Genomic DNA, 17,913 nt, shown 5'->3' on the forward strand with positions numbered 1-17,913 from the left:
ACGTGGACAGCGGGACTTGGCGCGCCAAGGACAGCCCTTACACTACCGCCCATTGCGATGAATTCTAATTGAATCTGCGACGCCCAAGGAAGCTTCCCGGGGTCTTCCCCCTTTCTCTTCTCTCTTACCAGGAGAAGCGCGAAGATTAATTGAACGCGATAAAATATTCATAAACGACATTCAAATTAACCTGTTGACTCCCTTTTCCTTCAGCACCCCCCCAAGAACATCTCCAAAGAGCACCGCGCGATGCACTTTGCCAGCCGACGAGGATCCACGAGGGAGAAATGTTTATGCAACTACGTCCCCGCAATACACTTTGCAGCGCTCAAGGGTTTGGTTTGGTTAGGTCTGGCAGTGGCATTGGTGGCAGCGTCGACAGCCAACTTGGCGTGGCGTGCGAGATGAAATGTCGATAGCTCATCCTTCTCGCGGGCTGGCTGCCGTAGAGCGTTCGAGGTTGGGTGCTGTGAAGTCAGTTACAACTGCAAGGGGAAACCATTTGAATTGCAAAGGCGTGTGGATCGGGCAGTACTGGCTTTGCGTTTAAATTTGAGGGATTTTAGCTTTAAACTTAAAGTTTTAACCAAAGACGGAAACCTACTCAAAATTAATCTCAATTAAGTTAATACTGTTTATAAATCTCTTGAAAATAAAACATCTGTATTAAACCTCGTAGACCCACCATAACATGAAACATGATAAAATTTCTCAAAACTATATTAGCTCCCTTTTTCTTTATAGTCCTTCTGATTAAACTTAAAACTTTGCCCAAAACGTAGATTTTCGAACATTTTTATGGTTCGAACCAAGATCGAACCAAGTTTTTAACGCGTGGCGTTTGAAAAGGTCGAATGCGCATCGGCCAGAATTTACAAAAAATAAACCTTTTTTTAGTTTTTTTTTAAGATTTACATTTAACTTCGCATTTGAACTAGGGGAACAACATTTATTTCAATCAAGCACCTAATGTTGGCATAATAGCACTTTGTTATTCAGTTAATACAAGTTTAATACAGTATTTATAAATTAAGTAAGTATTCTAAAAGCGCAATTCATGTTTAACCAACGATCAGGAAGAATCAAACGTTATTTATTTTGTTTCAAGGAAATGGAATCTATTTAATTTTAAGTTTAGTGCATTGTGTTGTATTGCTTGAATGGCCAAGTAGAACTATGTAATATTTTGATCTAATAAATATTAAATGTGGAGAAATTACGGTTTACTTGTTGTCAAATATATTTGCAAAAAGATGGTGTAAACGTACAAAAACCTGGAACCTTATTATGTATGTATTTCATACGACCTTTTCAAAAACCAGACGTAAACAATATTGACAGCGCCTCTGGCGGTGACTTCAGGAAACTGCATGCGTGTGAAGTCCCTTGTAAGGTTACGTCTTTTAGAACAGCTGAGAAAAGCTGAGAAAATTCTCTATATTTTGCTTTATTAAACTTTGTAGAGACGACCCTTAGTTGCTGAGATATTGCCATGCAAAGGTTTAAAAACAGGAAAATTGATGTTTTCTAACCAATCAACCCACCATTTTCTAATGTCGATATCTCAGCAACTAATGTTCCGATTTACAATGTTAAAATATGAAACACTAGTGAAATTTTCCGATCTTTTCGAAAACAATATTTCAAAAAATTTAAAAACCAGACTATCATTTCAATAGGGCGTAATATTTAATGTTTGGCTCTTCTGAAATGTTATTCTTGAAAATATTGTTTTCTAAAAGATTGGAAAATTTCACGAATGTTTCATATTTTAACATTGTAAATCGAAACATTAGTTGCTGAGATATCGACAATAGAAAATGGTGGGTTGTTTGGGTAAGACTTAGAAAACGTCAATTTTCCTGTTTTTAAGCCATTGCATGGCAATATCTCAGCAACAAAGAGCCATATCAACAAAGTTCAAAAAAGCAAAATATAGAGAATTTTCTCAGCTTTCCAAATTTTTTTTCCAAAGGTGGGCAAACATGGGCATTAATTTTAAAAAATGAATAACTGCGACTATTTTCAAAAACGTTACCTAAAAATGGCTATAACTTGAAAACGGCACACTTTATCAAAATTTCACTTATGTACTTTTTGATTGCAAATTCGATTTTACATCAAAAATGAAATATTTATGCGACCAATATTTCGTTTTTTTGAAGAAATTTGTATTGATTCAAAAAATCATAAATCGGTCAAAGATGTTTTGCCCATTCGGAAATTTCAGAAAAGTTGGCATTTGATGTCCTCTAAAAAATATCAGAAAATAAAAAAAAATAAAAAAAGTGTTTTTTTTGCAAATCAAGTTTTAGTGACGAAAAGTGAAATTAAAAATCACCAAAAAAAATTTACCGTGTATCATTTTTTTTCAGTGTAGTCCATATCCATACCTACAACTTTGCCGAAGACACCAAATCGATCAAAAAATTCCTTTAAAAGATACAGATTTTTGAATTTCGTATCATTTTTGTATGGACAGCAGCCTAATTTGTATGGAAAACTATATGAACGAACTAATGATGCAAAATGGCTTCTTTGGGCAAACCGAAGACCCTAAAAAAGTTTCAGCCGGATTAAAAAACACAAATATTAAAATTAAAGAAAAAAAGACCGATTCCGTTTGGTACGGTATGTCCACGCATCCTTCCTCCTCTGTAGATTGTGTGATCCGTTCTCAGAATCTTTTCTGCGGTAAACACAACGCAGGTGGCGCTTGAATTTTAGTAATAATTTTTTGGGTGTTCTCGGACTTTCCAGATTGCTTTCATCGAACTGGCTGCGTTTGTGTTAGATTAGATTTGATTCTTTTTCAAGAAAATCACTACTTTTGAACAAAACTTAACTTCAGCATCACAAATTATTATGGCACAATAATTTCAACATTCCCTCCTTCACCTTGCTGTACACCAACCGAGCAAGAAATATGAAGCAAGACTGTTGTTTTGTTGCGAAAATTTCACCAGGAAAACTCCGAAAACCGGCGTCTGCTACATGAGCGCGTCTTCCTCAACGACGACGGTACGGCGTCAGCGGGAAAATAAGTGAATGTTCTCGCTCATTGAAAAACATCGCCGGCACTTGGTCAAGAAATTTGTACTGCACAAGTACCAACCTCCAGAACCATCATGGGAAGTGATGAAGGATGCGTTTCGTATTCGCTGAGTGGCGGCGCTGATTTATGCGTTGATGAAATTTATTACTCCTGGGGGTAAAATGAGATTTTTGCTGCCTCGATGGTCAGACGATACTTATTTTTGGAGTGCTTCTTTCGCCCCCCGGAATGTGAAACCCTTTTGGGGACGTTTTTGGAAAGGTTTGAGCTGTTTTTTCTTGAGTAAGAAAGACTGATTTTATGACTCATGTTAAAATATATTGGATGGTTTAGCATCAACAATGTAATTATTTGTTATGCTCAACAATCAAATTAAGGTAATGTGTGTTCACTTGCCCAAAGCCATTACGTCACTCCGAAAAGAAAAACGGTGGCCGCACCGCAATGAATGAAGCAATCAACGAGCCAAAGCTTAATTCTGCCATTTGAATAAATTAAAACTTTTATAAACACAGATCAAATTATGTCTGTAAACATCATAAATCTTGTCGTCCACTCTCCATAAATTTCCATGCGACGAGTCGAGCTCAGAACCAGCCCAAGCAACAAGACACACACAGACGTCATTTATCGTATATATGGTCACTGTCTCCGACTCGTCGTAAATTTTAAATTAGATGCACTCTGAGCCAGCTCTACATTGCTGGGGCCAAGCTGCTCCCGGTTGCTCCATTTCACTCACCTTATTTTTTACAACTCAAAAAAAAAAAACTGGGGTGGGGAAAAGTGGGTGGTGCCTGGGTGAGGGACGGGTGCCACACATAAAAAGAGACACTAATGAATGAACTGTTGCTGCTGCTCGCTTTCACCTTCGTCATGTTTATGCGACTCATAAATGCGACGACGACTCATAATGTGCCTTTTATTTATTTTCGGGAACACCTAGCCCGTCGCCTAGTAGGAAGAAGGAGTAAAAAAAGGAGCAACTGAACGACTCAACACTGGTGACGGGTTGTCAGCTGAAGCTGGTGAGATAAGGTGGCCGACCGGTAGTTTGGAGAATGGTAGTGTAGTAGCAGACAGCTGACAGAGCGCTACAATGTTGGATTAAATTAAATTACTTAACTCAAATGAGAAAGAATCGCGACAGGTTGGGTTGATAGTGACAGAATTTGTTTGAACTATAATAAGTTGACTAGGAAATCCAACGGAATGATTAGACAAATCTCGTTTTGAAAAATGCCAACCGGGGTCAACTGGGATTGAACCCAGGCCAACAGTTATAGCACATAGGACCTTTTTTTTAAAAAAAAAATTACGCTGGAAATAATATACACAGCAAAAAAAAAAAAATTTTGGAATGTTGAAAATTTGGTTGGTTGAATGTTACTAATTTCTTGATTACTCAAAAAATGTGAACCTGATGAATATTCATCAGAAACTGATGAAAATTCACCAATTCCTGATGTAATATTACACATTTTTTTGCCACAAAATCTGTCACCATTTCCTGATGAATATTACCATCATTTTTTTTTCTGTGTACTGCACGTGACTGGTTCTGATCCAACTATTTTTTATCGAATTAGATTGGATCGATTATTCGAAGTTCGATTATCCGAAGGTTTGTTGAGAATCGAATCACGTGCAAAAACATATTTTTTTGTATTTTTTTATTTGCTTACTTTTAACATTAAATTCGAGTTCTGCGACACCATTAAAAATAAAAAAAATCACTTTTTCAATATTTCATCTCCACCATATCGGTCGCCATCTTGGTTTTATAAATTCAATATCACTTTAGAGTAGTTTACTGCCCATGTTCGCATAAATGTCCCATATGCAAAAACAGCAAGCTGAGAAAAACGCATTTGAAATTTGTCCCATACATAAGGCTACGTGTTAAGTTTTCGCGAAAAAAAATGGATTTCCTCCTGATTTATAGAACAAAATACTTGATGTCAGGGGCGCCGACTAGTCCAAAATGTTGGGGGGGCACGGTTGTTTTCCGAAATCGATAGGTAAGAGTGGCGATTAGATGTTAAAGTTTCTTGTATATCACGATTTTTTTTAATTTTTTTTACGACGTGACACGATTTTTTTTTGCATTCGGAATCATTTTTTTTAAGAGAAAGATTATTTATTAAAACGTGATTAGAATGTTAATTGGGGGGATTTTTTTATATGTTTGGAAGGCGAATTCCTTCTCATTGGCATATTCTCACTTATTTTCTAGAAGTAACAGTCAATAATAAAAATAATCAGATATTTAGAAATTTAACAATACAAATATACTAAAAATAAAAACAAAATAAAAAGCGCAAAAATTTAGAACTTCAGAAATTTAAAAATACAAATACACATTTAAAAAACATCCATGTTTTAAATCTGCAATTTAGAAAAAAAATAACAGATACACAAAATTCAATATTCCAAAATTAAAAAAAATAATAGAATAAAAATATTCTAGGGTTAAAAAAATGTTAAGAAATCAAAAGCAGAAATCCAGACATTTAAACAATCAGAAATTTAGAAATAACAAAAAAATTCAATGTTTTAAAAAATCAAAAATTTAAAAATAACTACATGAATTATTTTTCAAGAATTTAAGAATTTAAAAATTTAATTTTAGAATTTTAGAATTTTAGAATTTTAGAATTTTAGAATTTTAGAATTTTAGAATTTTAGAATTTTAGAATTTTAGAATTTTAGAATTTTAGAATTTTAGAATTTTAGAATTTTAGAATTTTAGAATTTTAGAATTTAAGAATTTTAGAATTTTAGAATTTTAGAATTTTAGAATTTTAAAATTTTAGAATTTTAGAATTTTAGAATTTTAGAATTTTAGAATTTTAGAATTTTAGAATTTTAGAATTTTAGAATTTTAGAATTTTAGAATTTTAGAATTTTAGAATTTTAGAATTTTCGAATTTTCGAATTTTAGAATTTTAGAATTTTAGAATACGACCAAAAACTTTTTAAAATGGATTTCCAATACTCAATAATGCTGATTTCCTGAAAATGTTCTATTTTTAGTATTATTCTCTACTCCCTGATTTTTTGCATATTTTTTGAGGGTGCAGTTTAAATTTCTACAGCCTTATTATTTTTTATTTTTTCAATCGATCATAAATTGCTTGTTTTTTGCCTTTCTTACTAAAGAAAGGTATAGGGTTTGCTTTTGGCTCCGACGCCAAATCAAGCTTCGTTCCCAAATCATTTCTCGAGTTTAAGATTATAATGTGGAATTGTCTCAGAAAAGGTTTTAATTTGTCGGTTTCTCAGTAGAACGGTGCGCTAGTTTTCAAAAATTTACTTTTTTTGAAACAGTTGTATTTTTCGGCTAAAATTGGTAAAGAACGGTTAACGGTTAACAAATGTATTTGAAATCTTTTCAAATCGTTTCTTAAATTACCCAAAAAATTATTGAATTTATCAGCATTTTTGTAAATGTAAAGCAGTCAACAAATTACCACTTTGAAAAGTGTTTCAGCTTATATTCGCTAAATCCTGATCTACAATGGCAAATTGCAGAATGTTGCGTTTGAAAACTTGATGATTGTTTTCGCAAGAGTTTGCGTAAGTTTGATTGTAGATGAAGTGCTTTGGGAAAAGTACATTGGTTTTGTTTTTGGAACAACATGCACAGATAGAAATCTTATGAGCAAATCCGTAAAATCCAACATCTCTCAAATCATTCACCGATGCCTCTGTGCTCTTGTACTAAGCTTACTGATTTTCCTAGAGAGCACAGTGGTATATTATATAAAACGTTGTCGATTTAGAAAAAAAATGCATCTAAATCCAGAAAATTGTAAACGATTTTGTTCAAAAATTTCAGCGATTTCGAAAACAACAAATGTTTTTGAACTATTTTACGGATTCGCTTACAAGAATTCTATCCGTGTGTGCAAACAATGTTCCATTTAAGTTTTAGATATTATTTTCGATTATTTCCTTTTTTTATATTTGATATAAGTATATTTTTCTTCCAAAATTTCTGGGGGGGCACAATGTATGGGCTGCCCCCCCAGCAAAATTTAAGGGGGGCAAAAAGTACCGTGCCCCCCCAGAGTCGGCGCCCCTGCTTGATGTTATAAGCTCTTTTGAAAGAGCACACGATTTTGAACCAAACTCAATAACTCAAAAGCGATGAATATGCATATGGGACATTTATGCGATCAGGGGCAGTTTAGGGGTCATACTAAAGCTCAACTATCAAAAATAAGATAACAAAAACCATTTTTTTCGTGATTCGATTATCCGAAGTTCAAATAATAAGAAGTGAAATTTCGCCAAGGCCTTCGGATAATCGAGCCTGAACTTTTCAAACTAATGATAAAATTTGAAGAAAAAAATGTTGTCAATTTCTCTTAATTGTCGTACCCTGTAAAGCCTGCAAAATCGACCGTTTTGTTCACCTAATCCCCGAGACTGAGACATAAAACCAAGTCTGATACAAATACAGTTGACTCTCTAGCTGTCAATCTTATCGATAAAAATATTTCTCTATCTGTCAATGCATTTTTCAGTCCCTTCAAAAAGCAAGCTTTGCATTTTCGTTCTATAATTTGATAACTCCCACTCTTGACGGTCTCTTCAATTTCGACCCAGAGGGTGTCCACTGTAGTACTTTCCCGTAATTTCACTGCCGGCCAGTGGGTATTGAGTATAAAAAAGCTGAAAAAAGTAAACAAAAAATATTGATGTAACATGATGAATAGAAAACTCGCAGTCAAACTTTCTCTCAGTCAACAACTGCCCAACTCATAAAAAAAAATATGTTGGTCTGATCTTTTATCAATTTTCTTTGTCGAATGATTGCTCATATATCGTCGCTGTCGTGCTAACTTGTCACATATGCATTCTGGGTCAATGTGCCTCACCTTTTGACCTTCACAGCTCCCCAAAATCCGATTTTAATCCTAAGACATTCAATAAAACCCGAAAAATTCCGTGCATTTTTGACACTTTTCATACACGCAAAAAAATGAGTTCGCGTAAACGTGAACAGCGCAAGAAAGCAAGAAAGAAACTGTTCAATTTTCATGGAGCCAAATTAAAAAAATGCGCCATAAAAAATTAACAGTTTCCACTTGGTTCTCTCTGGCATGAACGCTGTTCACTTTTACGCGAACGATTTTTTTTGCGTGTATGAAAGAATTTTTAACCTTGTCGTGCTATCTTGACACACCCTGAAAATTGATGAAAGTGCGACAAGGCAAAGGGATTTCGGGTCAAGGGCAAGCACGAGTTCGATTACCGTAAACATTTGTAATTATAGCTGACCGATTCTTAGCGAAGCTACACCAAAATGTCACTTTTTTCAATTTTCAGTGTGATTTTTTATATGATAGAATTCATTTTTATTATGATTCAATAATTGCAATGTGATTTAAATGCGTTTTCTTGCCTAAAGAGCCAAAAATATTGACCAAATATGGTCTGCAAGCCATTGAATGGGAGAGGAGTTTTTTCATATATCTGCTCCTTTCTTTGTCCCGTCACGGAAAGAAATGGCTAGCAAAAACTCGTTCAGTTCAAGGAGCAAAAGATTCGTTTATCAATTTGTGATAATGTATAGAAGAGCAAAAGTTTAAAAAAATCAAACTGGCAAAACTGTAGCGATTGTTGTAGTGTGCCTTTTAAAAGTCCAGTTTTACGATGTTGTCCCGTCACGCTACATTATCATTTCAAGAGAAGCATTCTACATGATATTTCTTTGTAGGAAAACCAATTATCTTTCCAAAATGTAATAATATTGGGGGGTTTCTACTTTTATTTTACCACTACAGCCAAAACGCTGAAAAAACTTGGGATTTTTTGAAAATGAGCCGAAGAATCGGTCAGCTCGGGTCCTCAGCAACCAAATTCAACCAAACTTCAGGGCAATGCTCAAAATGGTCAACCAAAAAAAAAAAAACGTGTGTGTTATTGTTTACATTGAGTGCTCTCGTTTTTGTTTATTCAAACTGTTGGGGCCGAGCCTTCCTGCCCAACACAGAAATTGTTAACGAGGAGTTCGCTGGGTCGTTTCCTGTGGTCCTGTTCCTCCACCGGGTCGTAAATCCTTTGGGAACTTGATTGGTCACTTCTTGAGGTCGTCCGAGGCTCTAGTCTGACCGTAGAGCCAGTAAAACGCACATGTAACACCAAACACGTATATTTCATCTTAATCGCACTATATTTACAGTAATTCTAAGTTAGTCGTAGTTATTAAGATTCCCAGTATCCGACTGGTGCGCGGAACGCGCGGAGGCACCCGTGGCCTCGTTACCCGACCATGGTTCGGTTTGTACTTATCCTGACCTATCCCAAAGATCTGATAATTAGCCTAAAGTGTCGTAGATTGCGTAACAAGAGTACAATTGTGTTATCTCAGAGAAGTGATCGCCTCTCCCCGAGAGAGATCATTCCCTGGACCCGTGAGATGTTGGTTCTGGTCAAGTTATCGTTTTGCTGTCCTACTCTAACCTACAGTGAGGCTCCCGAGCTCCCGAACATTCTCACCCACCCTGAAATTTCCCCTGAAATTTCTGAACTCCTATTACGAAAGTTAAAATCCAAAAAGTGTAACAATCATGGTCAAAACTAATACAAATGTTTAAAAAATGTGTCCAGAGTTGGTGTACCTAAACCTGGTCCAAGTTGGTTTGACCCATGACTTAATCGCTCACCCACCGTTTGGTAACGTGGAGTGACCCTAGATATTTGGTTGATCTCCTAGCAGTTCATTCATAAAGTTTTCTTCCTCCAATTGAATGGTCCCAGTCGTGTGATTGCTTCACAACGTCTCTCCATCAACGCTTTGCAGGTGTGATCCGTCCCTGGTTGTCCAAACCGTTGTAAATCAGCTTCGTCCTGCCGCTGATCTTTGCCCGCGCACGCCGTGTACGCTCTTGTTGGTAGTGCACCATCAAGTCCTCGACCTGATTTGCCTGTTGACCTTGACCGCCGATGCAGGTGTTATACAACAGTCCCGCCGCATGTCTTGGATTAACCGTTGTTGTACGACGTCGGTTGACGCCGTCATCTCAGCCAGATGTCCTTGGAATCTTGCAGTGACCCCTTCACTGCCAGCAGAACCGGGTTCATTGGAAAGCAGCTCGCCCGCTGCTGGTGTGCCGTGAGAGCCCCTGCTCTGCCAACTGAATCTCGATGTAACCGGAGCCCATACTCCGTAGGCGTGCTCCCCTTTGCTGTGTCTCAGCAGTCGACGACTGATTGCCGAGCCCTCAGCGACGTCGCGTGTGGATGTGGTAGTTTGTAGATTCTCCAAGCGAAGTAATCGCCGAAACCAATACCGTTGTAGATCCTCGCGTCCTTGCGAACAGCCTTCCCCTTGACGAGGCTGAATCCCTGGTAGTTGCAGTGTATCCTCGACTGCTTGGGTTGACACCGGAACCGGACACAGGAAGTGTCGTGGGTGTGTGTATGCGCAGTGCTCCGTTGACTGCTTGGAGGACGGAAGTCCACTCTTCGCTTGCCCTGATGTAACCGAAACCTTGTTACGTGGTCGTACAGTTCGTCCTGGACTGCACGTGGGATGGGAACCCGTTGCTCCGCTGGCCCGATAATTGAATCCGTAGGAACCGGAACCCTTGCTCCGTGGTGTTCGCTTTGACCTATGATTCCGCCCGTGGGAATGCTTCACCAGCTGCTCTTGCAGTGGTCACATGATCTGGCATCGTCCTTGGTGACCAGATCGCCGGTAGGTTGGCTGAGTCCAAAATCCTTCCATTGGACTCTTTCTCCAGGTGTGCACGTCTCAGTGACGCAGCACTCGCGTAGGTGGGATGACCGTTTCCCGAAACCTTTGGATGACGTCCCAGTGACGTCAGCTCGCCTCTAGAGTGACCACTCCAGAGGTTGCAGTGCTCCTGACTGCTTTGGGATGGGAGCCCAGTGCTCCGCTTGTCCAGGTTGGACCCTGAACCCTTGGTTGGATTGTGCAGCGCGTCCTCGGCTGCTTTGGATGGGAGCTGGGTGCTCCGCTTGTTCAGGTGGGATCCTGAACCCTTGTTTTGGGAATGTGCAGCGCTTCCTTGGCCGCTTGGGGTGGGAGCCCAGTGCTCCGCTAGTCCAGGTGGGATCCTGGACCCTGGCCTTGGACCGGTCAGTGGGTGGTGGCATTCCTTGTGGCCACGCTTGTATCCAATGCCACGTGGCGACCGTTCGCCGATCGTGGTCGATGATGTCCCTATGACGTCACGCTTGGTAGACATGGTTCAGCCTCCCTGAGCCACGCCTGCGCTCCTAACTCCGGACCCTGCCCAGAGTAGCGCCCTGCCATAACCGTCCTTGGTTACGACAAACCTTGGTAGAGTTGATTCGCATTGCTCCAAAATGTCGCCCCTGGCAACATTTACATCCACGACCCTGCCGTGGTAGTTGACGAGTGGTGTTCAAACCGAGATGAATGAGGTGTGTGACGTCACCATACGCCTTCCAGAACCAGCATCACATGTTTCACGTGCTCGCTGTCCAGCGAGCCCTTTCCGTATTTCTCAATCGGTCGACGAGCAGCAACATGTAGAAGAGGATAGAAACGAATCTGAGTGTGTGTAGATCCGATGTCCGGCTTCGGCGGACATATACAATAGCCATCTTTACCTTACAAAACACTTGCGCGTGCCTCCTCTTCGTGCTGCGAGACGTCCCGAACCGATCCCGTTCCGATCAGTCACGTGGTGCGACCGACCAGAAGTAAACAATCCGAAGCAGCGATGGTTGTTTGATTGTATGGTTCCTCGAGGTGTTGAGTCGGACTTGATGGTTATCCTCGCCGACTGGACTCCTGGTAGCTTGGGTTGCAAGACTTGGCGAGAGATTAAAATTGTACTCCCACGCGACTCGTCAAGCCTTGTCCAGATGTTGATAGTACGTGGACCATCTCTCACAGTCGGTCCCAGTTAAACCAGTGATTTGAGTCCGGATCGTTTGAAGAGGATAAAGTTACGGTTACTTGGTGCAGTCTCCAGACGTCTAAACTTCGGTAGACATATTTTCAAAGTTTTTTTACCTGACGAGAAATATTATGCTGCAACCTCTCCAAACCAATCGTCCTGTCCATCAGCAATCGAGCAGAGAAACCTTCAGCTGCACGAAGTGTGTCCGTTGTCCCAGGACACCCAATAGTCACCGTTGCGCAGAACATAGCCATCGACCGTCCGTCAATGAGCGTGAATTCCAGATCTGCGTCTCCATTCAGCGACCATTCATTGAACCGTGTTTGCGGTCACGTGAGGACCATTCCTCAGCAGCGTAGTTCGGACATCGTAGAATATTGTTTCCGCAGAAAGGTGGGGAAAGTTGGTGTTAGTACATTGCCATTCATGCTTCGGCCAGACACATACACTCGATTTGTAGTATTTACCTTTGGAAGTAAAGGATTTCCCTCGTTGAGTGTGTGCGACCGAGCTGCCTTGGGTGTAGTGATGATCGTTCCTTATCCACACGATGTCACACTCTCGCAGTTCCTTGCGATCATGCGATGACGATCACGTGCTGCAGTAGGTTGGCACACGAGTAGTAGTGCACAATATCCAGACCAGTAACGCGTAACCAATACGGCAACCTTCCGAGTTGTGTTGATACGACGATCTTCCAAGTGGTGGTGATCCGACAATCTTGATGATCTGCGTGATCTCGTAACCTCCGTGCCGATTCCACATCGACGACGATCACTCGATGCGGGCGTGTAGTGGTGTTTTGCGAGATGAAAATTGGTGTTAGAACCGAGTAGTTGCTTGCTTCGGCATGCGACATATACTGAACTAATATTTACCTGGAAAACTGACTGCCGCGCAGGTTCAGTATTGTCCGAGTTGGGTTGGTTTAGTACGACCTCCTCCAGATCCGTAACAGCTCCCGATGAACTGTCCAGAAGCAGCAAATCCGTGTTGTTCCAGATTCAACTCGATCTCGTTTGGTCCATGATGATAAAGTTGAACTTCGACGGGAAATCCAAATCCCGCAAATCGACCAGAAGTGAGCCATCCGTTGGCGTAGAGTTGACCACCGGCCAGTGTGGTGCTTGTAACCATCCATCGCGGTCCGTAGGGTTAAAGAACGCCATTTGCCTTGGCGCAAATCCAACAAGTACGTGGTACTAGAGCGGGCTTTGTACAAACCGATTGCTAGTGGTGGTGATGGTTCCAACTAGCGCCAATTCCATCCGCGATGGCCGAATCCTTTTGTCCTTCCATCCATAGACGCAGCGTTCTCCCCGGGCCGGATCCATCCTGGATCCGGCTCGAAGGACCATTATGTTGGGGCCGAGCCTTCCTGCCCAACACAGAAATTGTTAACGAGGAGATCGCTGGGTCGTTTCCTGTGGTCCTGTTCCTCCACCGGGTCGTAAATCCTTTGGAGAACTTGGTTGGTCACTTCTTGGGGTTGTCCGGGGCTCTAGTCTGACCGTAGAGCCAGTAAAACGCACATGTAACACTAAACACGTATATTTCGTCTTAATCGCACTATATTTACAGTAGTTCTAAGTTAGTCGTAGTTATTAAGTTTCCAGTATCCGACTGGTGCGCGGAACGCGCGGAGGCACCCGTGGCCTCGTTACCCGACCATGGTTCGGTTTGTACTCATCCTGACCTATCCCAAAGATCTGATAATTAGCCTAAAGTGTCGTAGATTGCGTAGTAAGAGTACAATTGTATTATCTCAGAGAAGTGATCGCCTCTCCCCGAGAGAGATCATTCCCTGGACCCGTGAGATGTTGGTTCTGGTCAAGTTATCGTTTTGCTGTCCTACTCTAACCTACAGTGAGGCTCCCGAGCTCCCGAACACAAACATTAAAACGCGTTTTTCTCGTAACGTCAAAAAGGGTTGTGTGACAAGTTAGCACGGCAGCGTCGATGTGAAAGAATGTAAAAAGATAGACCGCAATTAAAATATGGTTAGGTACTAAGTAATAAACTTTATATCTATATTATCAACTTTATGTCTTTTGTTCTCTTCTCGCACAACACATTTGGGATAGATCAAAATCAAAATCGTTGTTATGTTGTTGTAATCTCTATCAAGTCAAGCAAAGAACTATCCGTGTAAAATTGGCAATAAAATCACGTTTCATCAAGGACGTGGTGCAGCTTGCGATTAATACCATGATTGATGTAACCGTTCGCTCAACTGACGTAACGAATGGTTAATTGCACCAAAATTGCATGCTCAGTCACGTTTGTTGTAAGGATTATCGTCTTCCATGGTTTTGGCCCAGGCAAAGAGCCCAACCAATCCTTCACACCACACCGCCACGCCGCGTCTTCGTCCCTCTATAATCGCATCGGATTATCAAGGTGTAGCGCGCACCCACAAACCCGCTCATTACACAACAACGCGCAGCTTCTCCGACAACGCCATGTCCTATAGCATAGCTATCTCCGTGTCAGTCAGGTGTATGCTTCACGCCGCAAGGTTCACGCGTTCTGTCTCCTTGGCTGGTGCACACACCCACCAAAGTTGGAGGTAGTTTTGTTGGCGTAATGCTTTCGCAGTGAAATGGTTCTACGCTGAAACTACTCAAAAAGCCTCATAAAGTGACTTAGTTTGCAGCACCTTGCTTAGCATCGCTGCTCGGAAGGCACGCCGACGGAAGCATAAGAAGTCGCGAAAGCGTCGTGATAGCACAACTCCCACGAATTGTTTACGAAGAACAAAAACGGAAAAAAAACTTCAGCCAAAGGTGTGTGCACGGAACAGCACCAGATTTCATCGCATTATTCCGGCACAGCACCTTCCCGTGCGCGCCTGTCTCCCTTTGTCTCAATGTCTCGGTCTTCGTGGTTCATGGCATCGAGTCGAGGACGATTCCCGCCACTCCGTCAGTCCGTGGTGTGGTACGTGTGTTGTAGTGGGTAATAATGTAGTCGTTAGGTTAATGGGAGCTTATTTCAAGTTTCGCACACTTATCTGCCATTTGCCCGCGCGACTGACTGACTGACTGTGTCGCATCGTCGTCGTCGCTGCCTTTAAACGGGATTACGTGTTTAATTTGCCTCGTAGTTGGGCTCTTGGGGCACCCAAGGCAGTTTAGCGTGTACAAATCCTCCCGGGCAAGGTTGTTGGCGCTGGGAGGACTCTTAATATTACAATATACCTTCTCCATCTCGTGAAGTCGTTGAGCCGGGGCAGGGAGGTACACGTCATGAGCTGGGGCTGGATGGAAATAATGTACTTAACACTCACCTGAAATGAGAAGAGACGGAAAAAAGCACAGTGTAAGTGATAAATGTCAGTTGAGGTTGTGGTGTTTGGTGGTAGGAATTTTACGGGTAAAGGTTTTGAGGGTGCACTCGGGGTACCAATCAATTGCATTGAGCACTATTGATGAAATCCAGCGTGAGGAGAAGTTGTTTTTCTTGGAAATGTGATTTATTGGTTACAATTATATGGTAATGGATGCAGCAGATTATCCCCGATTACGTGATATTGTTACTTTTGAAAATCCTCCAACGAGGTTTTCATAATTAACAATAGCTTTTAAACAGTCAGTAAAATATTGATAAATGTTCCATTTCAGATCTGTAAAACCAATTTTTACAGACAAAAGATTAAAAATAATTCCAAAAAATATTTTGCTTCAACGAAAATCACTACAACACCGAAAAGGCCATATTTCATGGAATTCCAAGCGCACGTTTTGCCCCCGCCAAGGTCCGGTTTGTTCGTGCTCGAAAATTTATGGAAATTAATTTGCGATGTTTTGCTCCGATTTTCAGAATAAATATTGGGCCCATTAAAGCGCGAGATGTTTTGTTTTGACCGCGGGCTAAATTCGCGCTGCTCAGAACATCGAGAGCCTTAATTTTTGCTTTGGCCGTTGTTCTTTTACATTGTTCGACACGATACCCCACGAGATGTGCGTAGGTTCTTCCGTTCCGTGGGCTGCCGCCGCCGATTTTCGACGTTTTGCGGAGGTCCCTCTGGGGCGTCACTGTCTGTACATAATCAACCTGTCATCATTAATTAAGGGACTTATAATTTAAGACTTGAGCGGTGGCCCTTTTGGCTATAATGCGTACTTGCGGGCTCCGTTCTTTGGGATGTGAAGACCGACGTTGAGAATTCTGTGCAAATTGTCCATGCTACTGGGTGGCAAGGAAACACGTTTCGTTGATGGAAAGGGGACGCGGACGTGAACTTGCAGGTAATGAGTGCACGAAAGTTTGATAGCATCTGCAAATAAATCGCAAGGGGTTCAATTTAAGCCCACGTACGTCTTCATTTTCGCGGCCGGCGAACGATCAAGTTATGAACTGAAATTGCGAGTTGCTTTCAAAGATTGCTCGATAAAAGAACAATAAAATTTTACTATCCCAATAACGATGCCCAATTCGAAAATGATTTACGAAATGCTTTCAAGACTGCGCACAACGGGGCCGCGTCGATTGAGACAAATGAGCTTGGACTTTCTCATAACTATATGTCTTTATCGAAAAATAAATCCACCAATCGAAGAGAGAAAAAAAAATCCTATCGGAAACGGCCGAGTATCAATTTGTATCTTTTATATGATCACTCAATCTTTCCGATTTCTCATACATCTGCGGCGAACTTGGGTCTGGCCCAAAAAATCTCAACTCCCAAACGAGAGAGAGGCCGGGCTGCGGCGGCTTTTGGAGAAGAAAATGATTTCCATTAAATTGATTATGATTGTCGAATGATTTTCATCCGCCCGGGGCGCAACATAAAACAAAACCGACGTGACTGGGGTCTGGATTGTCGGACGATGTTGGTATGTGGGACCTCCGTCGTGGATTTATGGGGTGGACGATGTAAGAGCGGGAGAGACTTTTGCTCTTTTGCTGATTGATCGCCCAAATTATACAGTCTCATCGCGCATAAAACATTCAAATCTTCCCCCGCCTCAGACGCATAGAAATTTTGCGAGAGGGAAAACAAGAAGATGAAGAAATATGGAGTTTTATGTGATCGATGCTACCGCGCTTGAACTATGCTTTCGAGATTATGCTCGAGATGTGCTAGAAGGTGTGCTGTGTGGTAACGAACGGTGAATTTATCGGTGATGGATGCTACCGGACGGCGTTACGCTTTGATTGAAGCTTGGTTTGGCTCTGGGGGATCGAAGATGAGTTCGACTGGTCGTTAATTTAAATGTTACGAAACCCACCCCGGGTTCGATATGAGGCAGTAGGTTAATCTAATGGGTCATTATGTTGTAAGTGGAAGCATTTAAGCCTACTTTCAAAAGCATAACGTGAATAGTATGATTTCTATTTGTGAACCCTCAGTGGGGGTAACATTGGGTCTGGGGGTGAGGTTTGCTGAAAAATCACGTTTCAGAACAAATCCTGTCTTTTCAGCAGCTATGAGGTAAGTTTTTGGCACGTGACCTCTCAAAAAACAACCTTTAAAAATATTTATTGAAATTGCTCAAAAATTACTTAAATAATCTTAGCATAATCTAATTAATAGGTTCGAGCAAGGTTTAATGCCTCGGACATAAAACTTGGTGAACATAAATGCCAATTGGCTTCCAATAAGGTTTTATGGTGGTTTTAAGAGAGTTTTGTAAACCAGATGGCAATGCCATGCCAAACGGTTTTATCACATGCTTCTTTAAAACCAAGGGTGTTGTAGTTTTCAAGTGCTATTAGGCATGCAAAAAGCTCAATTAAAACCATAAGCTCCTAAAAAAGCATTTCTGATTGCATAAATAAACTACTAATTTCCCATTCCCAACTCCGTTATTGACCTTCTAGAATTACTCTGTGGACCACAGATAGGCCCACAGATGTATAGGAGGGACCAATCATCACCACTTCGCAACTAACAAGCTGATCAATCTCGGAGCCAGCCACGACCAGTGGTAAGATCACGGGGAA

The 17,913-nt window shown here is 41.1% G+C and overlaps 1 protein-coding gene across 4 annotated transcripts in view; it reads right to left on the minus strand.

Moving 5' to 3' along the window:
- LOC120421017 (protein slit) overlaps positions 1 to 17,913 on the minus strand; it is a 336,997-nt gene that overhangs the window by 45,252 nt on the left and 273,832 nt on the right. The gene's annotated exons all lie outside the window — the stretch shown is intronic.

This window comes from Culex pipiens, chromosome 3 (assembly GCF_016801865.2).
Source record: "Culex pipiens pallens isolate TS chromosome 3, TS_CPP_V2, whole genome shotgun sequence".
Taxonomy (NCBI): Eukaryota; Metazoa; Arthropoda; class Insecta; order Diptera; family Culicidae; genus Culex; species Culex pipiens.